A 12336-nucleotide genomic window follows, 5' to 3' on the forward strand; every position below is an offset into this window, starting at 1 on the left:
AATACTTTCACATATGTTTGCATTTGCAATTTCATCTAAATAATCTTTAAACCTGCATTCCAAATTAGGAGTCACCAGAGTAGACTGACTCTTGCTTTCCTCACTTAAAAAAGAACAGTTCCATTTTCTTCTGTAGTGTTTCAATTTTGTACTTTCATAAAATTTTACTTGCAAAAAGTCCAACTGCATGTAAAAATTTGTTGGACATCACTTCTTTAAAGTGATTTTTGCAATTCCCAAAACAGACCGAAAAATCCAAATATGTTGGTACACTTGAAACTACAAGAATTGTAAACTCCTTGAATAAAGGCTTTAATATTACATTTGTATAAGAGTAACATCTTTACTTTTATAGCATGTTTTAAATGCACAAAATTAACCAAATTAAACACGATACAGAGATTATGGAAGAATGGGTTTAAATAAACAAGTTGTCCTAAACTATTTTTATTTTGTATTAAAATTATCCATGGATGACTTCATATTTTAAGTTTTTCAAATTAATGGCTTTGTTTTCTTTTCACTATTTTAATATTTTCAAGAAATTACAGTTTTATTTGGGAAAGTTAATCTTTGATAGTAATATTTATGAAAATATACCCATCTCATTAATTTGAAACATTCTAAATATCTAATAAGATAAGTGAGATGGTTTTAAATAATTAGAGGACTGCCAAAACTGCCATTTCCAGGTCAAAAAATAAGAAATGATCCTGAACAGGAATCAGATGACCTCTGAAAATTTTATCATTTTCGTAATTATACTGATGTTAATAAATTTAGACAATCTTCATTTAATTTCATTTTATGATAATATTAAGATTGAATACTAAAAAAGATGCAATTAATCAATAAAATGCTATAATATTTTGGATATGAAATATCTTTTTAAAACCTCTTTTAAAATTCAGATCTTTTAGTTCTAATGAAAAGCAATAATAAAGGTTAAAATACAATGAAGAAAAAAAGTTGGGGCATAATAGGTGATAGGTAATATTTTACCTATAAAATATGTATTTTATTTTATTTTTTAAATTTTATTATGTTATGTTAGTCACCATACAATACATCATTAATTTTTGATGTAGTGATCCATGATCCATTGTTTATGTATAACACCCAGTGCTCCATGCAGTACATGCCCTCTTTAATACCCATCACCGGGCTAACCCAACCCCCACCCTCCTCCCCTCTAACACCCTCTTTGTTTCTCAGAGTCCACAGTCTCTCATGGTTCATCTCTCCCTCCAATCCCCTCCCCCTTCATTTTTCCCTTCCTTCTCCTAGTGTCCTCCTGCTATTCCTTATGTTCCACAAATAAGTGAAACCATATGATAATTGTCTTTCTCTGCTTGACTTATTTCACTTAGCATAATCCCCTCCAGTTCCATCCATGTCAATGTAAATGGTAGGTATTCATCCTTTCTGATGGCTGAGTAATATTCCATTGTATATATGGACCACATCTTCTTTATCCATTCATCTGTTGAAAGGCATCTCGGCTCTTTCCACGGTTTGGCTATTGCGGACATTGCTGCTATGAACATTGGGGTGCATATGGCCCTTCTTTTCACTACATCTGTGTCTTTGGGGTAAATACCCAGTAATGCAATTGCTGGGCCATAGGGTAGCTCTATTTTTAATTTTCTGAGGCACCTCCACACTGTTTTCCAAGGTGGCTGTACCAACTTGCATTCCCACCAACAGTGTAAGAGGGTTCCCCTTTCTCCACAACCTCTCCAACATTTGTTGTTTCTTTCCCTGTCCATTTTTGCCATTCTAACTGGTGTAAGGTGGTATCTCAATGTGGTTTTGATTTGAATTTCCCTGATGGCTAATGATGATGAACATTTTTTCATGTGTCTGTTAGCCGTTTGTATGTCTTCTTCAAAGTGTCTTTTCATATCTTCTGCCCACTTTTGACTTGATTATTTGTTTTCTGGGTGTTGAGCTTGAGAAGTTCTTTATAGATCTTGGTTACCAGCCCTTTATCTGTAGTGTCATTTGCAAATATCGTCTCCATTCTGTGGGTTGCCTCTTTGTTTTGTTGACTGTTTCCTTTGCTGTGCAGAAGCTTTTTATCTTGATGCAGTCCCAAAATTTCATTTTTGCTTTTGTTTCACTAGCTTTTGGAGATGTATCTTAAAAGAAGTTGCTGTGGGCGATGTCAAAGAGGTTACTGCCTATGTTCTCCTCTAGGATTTTGATGGATTCCTGTCTCACATTGAGGTCTTTCATCCCCTTTGAGTTTATCTTTGTGAATGGTGTTAGAGAATGATCGAGTTTCATTCTTCTGCATGTGGCTGTCCAATTTTCCCAGCACCATTTATTGAAGAGATTGTCTTTTTTCCATTGCATGTTTTTTCCTGCTTTGTCAAAGATTATTTGACCATAGAGTTGAGGGTCCATATCTGGGTTATCTATTCTGTTCCACTGGTCTATATGTCTGTTTTTGTGTCAGTACCATGGTGTCTTGGTGATCACTGCTTTTTAATATACCTTGAAATCAGGCATCGTGATGCCCCCGGCTTTGTTTTTCTTTTTCAACATTTCCTTGGTGATTCAGGGTCTTTTCTGATTCCATACAAATTTTAGGATTGTTTGTTCCAGCTCTTTGAAAAATGTCATTGGAATTTTGATCAGGATGGCATTGAAGTTATAGATTGCTCTGGGTAGCATAGACATTTTAACAAAGTTTATTCTTCCGATCCATGAGCATGGAATATTTTTCCATCTTTTTGTGTCTTCTTCAATTTCTTTCATGAGTGTTTTGTAGTTCCTAGAGTATAGATCCTTTACCTCTTTGGTTAGGTTTATTCTGAGATATCTTATGGTTTTTGGTGCTATTGTAAATGGAATCGTTTCTCTAATTTCTTTCTACATTTGCATTGGTAGAGTATAAGAAAGCAACTGATTTCTGTACATTGATTTTGTATCCTGCCACATTACTGAATTGCTATATGAGTTCTAGTAATTTGGGGGTGGAGTCTTTCAGGCTTTCCACATAAAGTATCATGTCATCTGCGAAAAGAGAGAGTTTGACTTCTTCTTTGCCAATTTGAATACCTTTTATTTCTTTTTGTTGTCTGATTGCTGTTGCTAGGACTTCTAGTACTCTGTTGAACAATAGTGGTGAGAGTGGGCATCCTTGACGTGTTCCTGATCTTAAGGGAAAGGCTCTCAGCTTTTCCCCATTGAGGATTATATTTGCTGTGGGTTTTTCATAGATGGATTTTATGAACTTGAGGAATGTTCCCTCTATCCCTACACCCTGAAGAGTTTTAATCAGGAAAGGATGCTGTATTTTGTCAAATGCTTTTTCTGCATCAATTGAGAGGACCATATGGTTCTTCTCCCTCCTCTTATTAATGTGTTCTCTCACATTGATTGATTTGCGAATGTTGAACCACCCTTGCATCCCAGGGATAAATCCCACTTGGTCGTGGTGGATGATCTTTTAATGTATTGTTGGATCCTATTAGCTAGGATTTTGTTGAGGATTTTGGAATCCATATTCATCTGGGATATCGGTCTGACATTCTCCTTTTTGAGGGGGTCTTTGTCTGGTTTGAGGATTAAGGTAATGCTGGCTTCATAGAATGAGTTTGGAAGTTTTCCTTCTGTTCCAATTTTTTGAAACAGCTTCAGGAGAATAGGTATTATTTCTTCTTTGAATGTTTGGTAGAATTCCCCAGGGAATCCATCAGGCCCTGGACTCTTGTTTTTTGGGAGGTTTTTGATCACTGCTTCAATCTCGTTACTGGTTATTGGCCTATTCAGGTTGGCAGTTTCTTCCTGTTTCAGTCTTGGCAGCTTATAGGTTTCCAGGAAGGCCTCCATTTCATCCAGATTGCTCAGTTTATTGGCATATAGTTGTTGATAATGATTTCTAATAATTGTTTCTATTTTCTTGGTGCTGGTCGTGATCTCTCCCCTGTCATTCATAATTTTATGAATTTGGGTCCTTTCTCTTTTCTTTTGGATAAGTCTGGCCAGTGGTTTATTGATCTTATTAATTCTTTCAAAGAACCAACTTTTAGTTTTGTTAATCTGATCTACTGTGTTTCTGGTTTCTAATTCATTGATCTTTGCTTTAATTTTAATTATTTCTCTTCTAATCCGTGGCTTAGGCATCGTTTGTTGCTTTTTCTCTAGTTCTTTAAGGTGTAGGGTTAGTTGGTGAATTTGGGATTTTTTCTATTTTTTTGAGTGAGGCTTGGATGGCTATGTATTTCCCCCTTAGGACCGCCTTTGCAGTATCCCATAGATTTTGGACCGATGTGTTTTCATTCTCATTGATTTCCATGAATTGTTTAAGTTCTTCTTTGATTTCCTGGTTGACCCAAACATTCTTGAGCAGAGTGGTCTTTAGCTTCCAAGTGTTTGAATTTCTGCCAATTTTTTTCTTGTGATTGAGTTCCAGTTTTAAAGCATTGTGTCCTGAGAATGTGCAGGGAATAATCTCAATCTTTTGGTATCAGTTGAGACCTAATTTGTGACCCAGTATGTCATCTATTCTGGAGAAAGTTACATGTGCACTAGAGAAGAATGAGTATTCTGTTGGTTTAGGATGGAATGTTCTGTAAATATCTATGAGGTCCATCTGGTCCAATGTATCATTCAAAGCTCTTGTTTCCTCGTTGATTTTCTGCTTAGATGATCTGTCCATTGCTGAGAGTGGAGTACTGAGGTCCCCTACAATTAACGTATTGTTATCAATATGACTCTATTTTGGTTAACAGTTGGCTTATGTAGATGGCTGCTCCCATGTTGGGGGCATAGATATTTACAACTGTTAGATCTTCTTGTTGGATAGACCCTTTAAGAATGATATAGTGTCTTTCTGTGTCTGTATTTACAGACTTTAGTTTAAAATCTAAGTTTTCTGATATAAGAATTGCTAGTCCAGCTTTCTTTTGCGGTCCATGGGCATGGAAGTTGGATCTCCATCCCTTTACTCTCAGTCTGGATGTATGTTTAGGTTCAAAATGAGTCTCTTGTAGGCAGCATATGGATGGGTCCTGTCTTTTTATCCAATATGCAACCCTGTGCCATTTTATTGGAGCATTTAGGCCATTCACGTTGAGAGTGATTATTGAAAGATATGAATTAATTTTCATCATGTTGCCTGTGAAGATGTTGTTTCTATAGATTGTCCCTGTAAATTTCTGTTGTATATCACTCTTGGGGTCTTTCTCCTTTTATAGAACCCTGCTTAATATTTCTTGCAGGGCCAGCTTAGTGGTCACATATTCTTTCAGTTTCTGCTGGTCTTGGAAGCTCTGCCTCTCTCCATCCATTCTAAATGAAAGCCTTGCCGGATAAAATATTCTTGGCTGCATGTTCTTCTCATTTAGTACCCTGAATATGTCTTGCCAGGCCTTTCTGGCTTGCCAGGTCTCTGTGGATAGGTCTGACTTTATTCTGATGTTCCTCCCTCTGTACATAAGGAATCTCTTCCCCCTAACTGCCCTTAAGATGGTTTCCTTGGTTCTAAGATTTGCAAGTTTTACTATTACATGCTGGGGTGTTGGCCTGTTTTCCTTGATCTTGGAAGGGGTCCTCTCTGCCTCTAGGATGTGAATGTTTGTTTTCATTCCCCAGATTAGGGAAGTTCTCAGCTACAATTTGCTCAAATACATCTTCTAGTCCTTTCTCTCTCTCTGGTATTCCAATTATTCTGACATTGGAATGCTTCCTGGTGTCACTTATTTCTCTGATTCTATTTTCATGGATTCAAGTTTTTTTCCCTGGCTTCCTCTTTTCCCTTGTTATCTATGATATTGTCTTCCAGGTCGCTTATTCGTTCTGCCTCATTTACCCCAGCTGTTAGATTATCTAGATTGGATTGGATCTCATTGATAGCATTTTTAAGTTCTGCCAATTTAGCTTTCATTTCTGCCCTTAGAGACTCTATGTTGCCATTAATTGATTTCTCCATTCTAGCGATTGTCTTCACAATTGCTAGCCTGAATTTCATCTCCGACATCTTGGTTATATCTGCATCCATTTGTAAATCTGTAGCATAAGTTACAATCTCTGAGTCTTTTCTACTTTGGGGGCTCCTCCTCCTAGTCATTCTGTTGATGGGTGTTTCAGGGAATGTATAGAGTCCAAACTATTGACCAGAACCCAAGCAAAATGCACCTGTTTTCTTGGGACCTTAGGGTTGCTGGCCTCTTGTTTTCCCAGCCTGTCTCCTGAGGAAGGGGCCTGCCACGCTGTTACTCAGGTAACCCTGTTTGGGTGGAGTTGCCCTGCCCCCCCCGTGGTGGGGGATGGGCTTGGCGGGAATCAGTTTTGGGGGCTTTTGTTCTCTGGCCGCTTTCCCTGGCAGCTTTCCGCGTCTCTTCCGCGAGTCAGAGCAGAAGAGATAGTTTCCAACCCTCTGCCTCAGAGCAGAGAGACTGCAGTCTGTTCTTCAGTGAGCTCTCCAGGCCACACTGTCTCAGTTTCTGTCTGTACTGCTATAAACTGCAGTTGCCTGGGTTGTGCGCCCCTCTGCAGCCCTCCCAGTCCTGCCTCCAGGTCGGAGCACGTCTCTGCCCTTTCTGCTTCTAAAACTGCCAGTCACCCCCTGTTAACAGGTCCGACCCCGCCACTCCAGGTTTCCACCCCGGGGGCTGTCCTGAAGTCCTTTCCCCGCCGCTACCGGTCTGCGCGTCTGTGCCCTGTCCCCAGCTCACGAGGCTGTCACTCACCAGCGGTGTAGGATCCCCATGGCCAGGCACCCTTCTGCCGCCGTTTATCCTCCAATATCTGCCCACGGAATCATGGCTCCCTGCTTCATACCTCAAAACCAACCGCCTGTGATATTCTGTTTGTAGAGATCCAGATCTTCTTATATCTCGGGCTGGTTTTGTGGGTGCTCAGAGTGGTCTGGTAGACATCCAGCTCAATTCCAGGGGCCAGTTGAAATAGGGTCCCCTACTCCTCTGCCATCTTTCCTTCCAGTCAAAATATGTATTTTAAACATATAAATACAAGATGCTTTTTTGTGTTGTGGTGGAAGGATTCATCATTTTATTGATACTTTTTTTATTTTTATTTACATGTGATCCTCTTTTATGAAAAATCTCATGTCAAGAACAAAGTTAGTAGGTTTGTTTTTATATTGCTTTATGTGAAAGCTTCATGATTAAAACATATCCTTGTATATTCTTAAGAGCACTAACCAGATAGCAATGCCATTGGTTTCTACCCTTTTCTATGTATCTGATACCTTTTCTAAAATATTTTCATATATCAAACAAATAAAGGATCTACTCCTAACATTCCTCATTTGATGTTAGAGGAAAATAAAAAGGCCCATTTATAAATAACTATGTCCTCTAGGTGGGACTGGACATTGCTTCTCTTAGTATTATGACCTTTCTTTATTTCTGATAAGAGTGACATTGATGATATCCAAAAGCACGACATTGTCCAAGTTATAAATCTAAAGGATAGCTCTTATGTTCAGTTTCTCCTCTATTTGAAACTTATATACTGTTAGGAAGAGAATAGCCCAATCTTTGGTGTATAAGGACATAATAAGGAAAAATTTTGAAGCCCACTTTTTTTATAGTAGAAACAGGTCAAGGTAGCATTGCTCAAGAGTTCTCTAGAATAGCTACACACGAGTTGGCATGGATCAATCACACAGCACGTTTTTGGCACATGGTACACAGCCAAATAAGTAGTTTTCTACCCTGCTAAGAACTTTTTCCTTTCCTTGGAGGGCTGAGACACACAAACCTAATTTGAGATGAATGAGACAGTATTAGTAGAAGCAAATTGGGAGATACATCATATTTGAGAGATGGTTGATTAGCAAGAAAGATATAAATATTAATATGAATGTGGGAAGGAAGCAACATGATTGTTCCAAGCTGAATGGTTTAAATTAAATAACAAAGTGATTTAATCCTCATATTTTAGTCTATAAAACATAAAGGTGACCGGTCAAATTTAGTAAAAAATACAGCCTTATTTAAAAAGCCATAATGCAATATTATCTGCATTAAGATAATTTTTAGGAACAATTTTCTAACTTAAATTTATACATGTAAGCTATATTCCAATATATAATATATGAATATGGAGTAAATATATACCATAAATTTCTCTTTAAAAATTTGTTTTTTTTAACACATTGGATATCCAAAAATAATACAAAGATGAATCAGGTATAAAATGAAGAATATGAAAATAAATGATGTAAAAATAATTTTGTTACTTCTTTCTTTCTCTCCTAAATTAAGAACTTAGTTGTGTTTGTTTACTTGTTTGTTTGGGTTTGGTTTTTAGTTGTGGCCTTTTATTAATATATTAGGTAATATGTAAACCCTAGTTGGCATTTCTGGTCTACTTTTCCACTTGACTTAAAGTTAGTGCCACTTTGTAGTTCCTGAAAGAACTTCACACTTTTCAGATTACACATATTTGGATATTACATTCAGTTAATCCATAGATTAATATGTGGTTTCTTTGGCTGAGATTCTTTTCTTGTTTTGCAGATAATTTGAAAACTTTATTTTGTGAAAAAAGTAGAGGCCAAATGAATTTACTAATATGTTACCATTTTTTTTCCTTTTTTTAAACCATATTCACAAACTTGCCAACCAGATAATGTTATCCTCAAATAGACCTTAGCAGCACAGTGACTCCATCTACTCATTGCATGCTTCGGTCTCCTATATAAATTCAGAACCACGTTCACTTACAAAGAATTGATTTCCACCTGAGTGGGCAGAATCAGTGGATCAACTCTTACAGATTTTACTACTTGTACCCTTGGCCAGAGCCTGTGATTTCTGTTTAAAATCCATAAGAGCTTTCATGCCCTTCAGATCTGCTTGTACCTAGAAAAAAAAAAAAGAAAAATTTATAGTAATGCAATGCAACACTTTTAAAGCTATACTTCTACCACTAACACCACAGCCTATTTCTCTAGTTATTTTAATTAATTAGAATAATAATATGTTACTAATATTTTCATATTTTTCTCTTCAAAGATTTGATATCTACTAGTTATTTCTAGTCTCTATCCAAGGAAAAGCTTTTAATACATTGTTAGTGAAGATTCTAGAGGAACATGATTATTCTTAAGTTTAATTGAGAATAAGAAAACATAATCACATGAATATATCATTTTCCACCATTTTCATTGGAAAAGATTAGCAACATTAATTAAATAGAGAAGATAGAGTGCGAGCCAGGAATGGGGTAGCAGGCAGTTTTTAGAAGGAAATTTGCCAGCATATACAAAGTACTTCCTTTTCAAATAAGAAATTATAGTGTTGGGTCTGTTTTCCCCCAGAAATGTTCACAAGGTGCAAAATGTATGTTAATGCATATTTATTCCAATGGAATATAACTGATGATGTACTGAAAACAATCTAAATATTTATTTTGAGGAAGTTACTTAAATAAATTACAGTATATTCATGCAATTAAAAGATTAACTGATTAAAAAAAATTAGAATAACGGATGAGAGAAGTACCTATGCACTGACAGGGAAGGAAGCTCATTAGATAAAAGGTAAAAATTAAGATGCAAGAGTATGTGCAAAATAATTGCATTCTCACATGTTATTTTTGCTTAAAATATAAGATATAAATTCTGCAAGTCATACTTTTTAAATTTGCTATCTCTTAAGGATCAGATAGGGTGGTGGTCTGGGTCTGGGTGTTAGGCAGACATTTATTTTGTTACAGTGTTTTGTATCATATGATGTTTTATATTCATAATCAGAAAAGAATATCGTGAAAGAAATATTTTTAATAGTCATTTGTTAAATGAATATGCCAATGCTAATTTTCAAAAAGCCACATGATAATACAAAGAAATGTGTTTATTTACTATAAAGATGTGATGATTATATTTATTACATTATTTTTTTTCTCTGTAAGAAATTAAGTGACTACTTTCAGTAAGTTTTTTTTTAATATATTTTTTTAAGATTTTATTTATTTATTCATGAGAGGCAGAGGGAGAGAGAGAGAGAGAGAAAAGCAGAGGGAGAAGCAGGCTCCCCGCTGAGCAGGGAGCCCGATGCAGGACTGGATCCCAGGACCCCGGGATCATGAGCTGAGCCGAAGGCAGATGCTTAACCATCTGAGCCACCCACGCGTCCCTCAGTAAGTTTTTAATAGAGGATATTTTTATTCTTTTTTGAAAGAATTTTGGATTTTTTTTCCTGTTTAATTTTTCTTTGGGCACTCAATTTTGTAACTGATCACATATCTCTCCTTGCCCAGACATAATCGACTGAATATCGTTTCCCAGCTGTAGCAGGTATATTCAACTGAACGACATGAGTTGTCTGTCAAGACACAAGCTTGGCTCCATCTTAGTGCCTGCCCTTGTTTTCCTTTCCCCTCAGCTTTAACTTATGGGTTAGTGCTTTTTTAAAATAAACTTTTCTATTTTACAACTAGTTTTCGACCTGCTGAAAAAAAATGGGAAATATATTGTACGGAAGATTCCCTATATATATATCAGATTCAGTTTACTTAACTATTAACATCTTACTAAAAGTATGGAGGATTTGTCAATTAACTGAATCCCAAATTAGTACATTTTTATCTAAAGTTTATTCTTTACTAAGATTTTCTTTTTTTACATTTTCCACTAAAGTCCCTTTACTATTCCAAGATCCAGCTATGATGTTACATTACATTTAGTTATCATGTGTCCTTAGACACCTCTTGGCTGTCACAGTTTATCAGTTTTGCTTTTAATGAAATTAACAGTTTGGGAAGTACTGGTCAGATATGTTATGGAACGCCTCTTAATTGGAATTTGTCTGATAATTTTCTGATAATTAGATGGGGATCATATATACCCATATGGACTCATGAATATTTTATAGTTTGATTTATATTCAATACTACTTATTATATTTTTAGGTAGTGAAAATACATTTGTTAATATTATTAAATGTGCAGAGATGAGAATCTCTTGAGTATGGTTCATTAAGAGATATTCAATATTTAGTTAATGAAAGCATATGTATAGGTTAAAGTCTATATGTTCAATAGATCAAGAAAAAAGAATTAACATCAGGCTGAACACAGGTAAATTTATGATATACCAGGCCAGTTGCCCAGAGCAGAAGATTTTGCAACCATAAACTGGTAAAAACACTGAAATAATAATTTTGATGAATTGCTGGAGGTTGAGTGTGGGTTGTCATAAAGCAAAAAACTCATAGGGACCCACATTCTTGGATGGGTCACTCTTAAAATAAGAATAAACCTGGGTGGCTCAGTTGCTAAGTGTCTGCCTTCGGCTCAGGTCATGATCCCAGGGTCTTGGGATCGAGCCCTGCATCGGGTTCCCTGCTCGGTGGGAAGCCTGCTTCTCCCTCTCCCACTCCCACTCCCTCTGCTGTGTTCCCTCTCTTGCTGTCTCTCTCTCTGTGTCAAATAAATAAATAAAATCTTTAAAAAAAAAGAATAAACCACAAAATGGGGAAAAATACTTGCAAAATACAGATCTGGTAAAGGATTTGAATCTAAGACATGCAAAGAACTCTTAAAACTTAATAATAAGAAAACAGCATAACTAAAAAATTGGCAAAATTTCTGAACTGACACCTCACTAAAGAGGACATAAATTGAAAATAAACACAGAAAATGATGTTCAATATAACTGGCCTCCAAGGAATTGAAAATGAAAACAAAACTGAGATAACATTACAAACATATTAAAATGGTTAAAAATAAAAAAGATAAACTAACAATAAGAAATGTTGGCTAGACTGTAGAGAAACAGGAATATTCATTTATTGCTGTTGAGAATGCAAAATGGTACAGCCAGTTAGAAGACAGTTTGGTGGCTTCTTACAAAGTTTTTAAACATAGTCTCATAATATAATCAAGCAATTGGGTGCCTAAGTGTGCATTCAACTGATTGAAAACTTATGTTCATGAAACACCTGTATATCACTGATTATAACACTTCATTCATACTTACCCCAAACTGGAAGCAAATTATCTTTCATACGGTGAATGGATAAGCAAACTGTGGTACATGCATACGTAGATAATGAGTTATGAAGCCATGAAAAGACATGGGTGAATCTCAAATGCATATTGCTAAGTCAAAGAAGCCAATCTGAAAAGGCTACTTTGTGATGACAATCATAGGACATTCTGGAACAGGCAACACTACAGAGACAGTGAAAAGATCATTGGTTCTCAAGGGTTTGGGGAAAGAAGGGAAGAGTTGGAAAGGTAAGTCACAGGGGATTTTTTTGGGTTGGTAAAACTATTCCTTATAATACTATAATTGTGGAAATATGAAATAATGTATTTTTAAAATTCATAAACCTTTATAGCACAAAGAAT

Source organism: Eumetopias jubatus, unplaced genomic scaffold (assembly GCF_037043125.1).
Source record: "Eumetopias jubatus isolate StellerSeaLion01/CBP00866 unplaced genomic scaffold, mEumJub1_p1.0 scaffold_1, whole genome shotgun sequence".
Lineage (NCBI taxonomy): Eukaryota > Metazoa > Chordata > Mammalia > Carnivora > Otariidae > Eumetopias > Eumetopias jubatus.